This window comes from Pinus tabuliformis, chromosome 2_2, assembly GCF_031772625.1.
Source record: "Pinus tabuliformis cultivar Carrire ecotype Pingquan chromosome 2_2, CPIR1, whole genome shotgun sequence".
In the NCBI taxonomy this organism is placed as follows: Eukaryota; Viridiplantae; Streptophyta; class Pinopsida; order Pinales; family Pinaceae; genus Pinus; species Pinus tabuliformis.
The window spans coordinates 872,256,445-872,259,437 of record NC_142300.1 but is presented as its reverse complement, the minus strand read 5'-3'; the positions used below and the strand labels follow the sequence as shown (position 1 = coordinate 872,259,437).

Here is a 2,993-nt window from a genome sequence, read left to right as displayed (position 1 = left end):
TCCATACCAGAGGGAAAAACAATTGGCTCCTGCAACATCTCCAGTTGTGGCTATACTGAAAGGTATCCCTAGCTTTTGCTGAGAAATTATTGTTCGAAAATGCCATTTTAAAATATACTTCTAGGCAGACATGACAAGGTTTTCCAGACTGAAATATTACTGTAATGATGCATCTTTTATTATATGTTGTGTTAGTAGAGATGATCAGAGCATCTCAGGAGTATTGAGAAGAAAACACTAGGATAAACATAGCCATGGGTATGAGTAGAAGAAATGCATAGGCTGACTTACAGTTGCCTCCTGGATTCAGATTCTTCCCTACATATGAAGAGTTGGTTGTGCATTACTTGTGCAAGAAGGCAGCCTCTCAGATGATCCCTGTTCCTATAATAGCAGAAGTGGATCTCTACAAATATGATCCATGGCAGCTTCTAGGTATATTTTTCATTTCTCCCCTCTAATCCTTGTACCCATATTTATAAACAGATTATAGAAGGTGTGATTAGATGGATTTCAGGACTTAACGAAGAGCCTGTTCTTTTCTTTTTTATGTTTATAGAGAAGGCCCTATTTGGAGAGAAGGAATGGTATTTTTTCACTCCCAGGGATAGAAAGTACCCAAATGGATCAAGGCCCAATAGGGATGTTGGTTCTGGATACTAGAAAGCTACAGGTGCTGATAAGCCCATTACTGCTAAAGGTGGAAAGAAGCGAGTGGGCATCAAGAAGGCTCTTGTCTTCTATGCTGGGAAAGCACCCGAAGGCACAAAGACGAATTGGATCATGCATGAATATTGTCTTGCTGATGTTAGCAGACTTGCAAGGAAGAAAGGCAGCTTAAGAGTAAGTTCTTTTGTCCTCTTTGTAAGGTCTTGAGCCGGTAGTTTTGGAAATACAGTTCACTGGGTCAATTTGGCTTCTGGTTGTTATGTTCCATGCTTTCCCCCTTCTATTTCTGACCCTGTTTGCTCATATGGGCATTAGCAATAAGGATATTGGTGTTGAATGCTTGATTCCTAAATTACAGATATTGGTTCTGTATTGGATTGAAATAGAAATAAAAGACACGGGACTTAAATGATTGATTACTCAATTGAAGCTATTGTCAGTGGAATGTTTGGATTTGAATTTTTTATGGGAAGAATTATTGTATTTTTTTCATCAGTTCTGTGAGGCCCAAAGGCTGGGAATTGTTTTTCCTTGTCTTAGATTTGGCCATTTGAAAATAGTTAGAGAATGAAATATAAGTTAGGGACTGGATTCTATATTTTCTTGTCCGCTCTGTCATTTATTTTGTGTATACTAATTGAAAATATTCTTCTTAATGTCGTTGGATGATTGGGTTCTCTGTCGAATATACAACAAAAAGATCAGTGCTGAGAAGTTAGCACAAGGGCAGAAGGAAAGCTCCCATGATGTTGTACCAATGGAAGCCATCGATGAAAAGGATATGGATAATCAACCTTCAACTTCAATTGAGCACAGTGGAATTGAACAAAACAACCCATCTTCTGACCGTCTGATGAAACTGGAACCTTCTCCGACAAGCCACAACGTGGTTCCCCCTCGTTCTTATCCCATGAATTACAATTTCAATTTGCAGAACCTGGATTTCTTCCAAAATACATCAAACCATTTTAATGCCAGTACTCTCAAGGCTCCAGTACAAAATACAGCATTCAATCCAATTTCCCCCTCCATCGACCACCAATGATCAAATTACAATTCAGCGGATTTAATTTCAGGATTGTATACTGATTCTAGCAGTTCCAAGCCATCATCATCTTCATATCCCATTTCGGAGAAAGAAGAAGTTCAGAGTAGCTTCAGACTGGAGAATTTCTTGCAGGAGGAGACACAATCAACGTATAATTTCAGTATGGAAGGTCCACAAAATCCCTTCCCTCAGTTAGACCAAATAACTTTTCTTGATTTTAATCAAGATTACTTTACTGGCTTAACCACTTCAGACTACCTACCAAGGTTCAACTCAAATGACATACAATTCCAATGAGTTCATGGTCTTAGAGCAAGGCTTGTTGGTCCCTGGTTAAATATTTTTTTATAAGAGTCTGCTTGTACAGCTTATCCAGCTATAGTTATTTTCAAACCATATTCTGAATCTCTCATTTTAGCTTCAAAATCATGTACAACTTGATTCTTCGGAGACAACCTTTGACATAAAACAGGATTGGATGCCACAGATATTCAGTCTATCTTAGGTCCCATGCTATTTTTAGCAAAAGGCCCACCTCCTTTTTAATCAAAAGTTCCACTCTTTCTGTCCGAACTACTTTTTGAATGGTTGTAACAATATAATATTTTTAATGTAATATAAGGTTGGAATTGAAGGAAAGGAAAGTTTAAGGAGAGGAGCTTGCCATGTACTTTAGCATCTTTGTTGAATGAAAGGAAATTCAATTAGTTTGTCCCACTTTGTTATACAACTTTAATCAGTTTGTTCCACTTTGTTATGCTCAAATGAAGTCCAAAACAATTACTAAATTTAGAATTTTTATTTAGAGTATTAAATTGCCTCACTTAAGAAAATATATCTAAAGCATTGTTGGCATATATTTCATTTTAAGGGTTTCATACCCTAATCCATTTATTATCTGGCTTGGTAATGACTTTAAAATTAAGTTATTATTATTATTTATATAAATCTTAGTATAACAATTTGCAGAAAAATTAAAATACACACTTGACAGAAATGTGGACTACTACTGCTTACAACTACTTATGACCAAGGTTACTGAAACCAAGACTGTAGGTTCGAAGTTTCACCATAAGCTTAATACATCAATTGGATCTCACCCCAATAGGACAAAAACAAGAATCCTAAAAAACTAATAGTGAAGAACTTAGTTTGTTGGATCCTATCACTGAGAACCCTCCATGTTGGTTTGGCTCAAATCTCAGTTGGATCAGAAGTTGTTGCAAGTGGTTGAGCGTTAAGCAACTTGAAGCTTTGAAGCATTGCTACCTCCAAT

General features: G+C 36.8%; 1 pseudogene; it reads left to right on the top strand.

Moving 5' to 3' along the window:
• The first annotated feature begins 254 nt into the window (after nucleotides 1-254).
• On the top strand, nucleotides 255-2,043 carry LOC149195758 (uncharacterized; annotated as a pseudogene).
• Nucleotides 2,044-2,993: the final 950 nt, after the last annotated feature.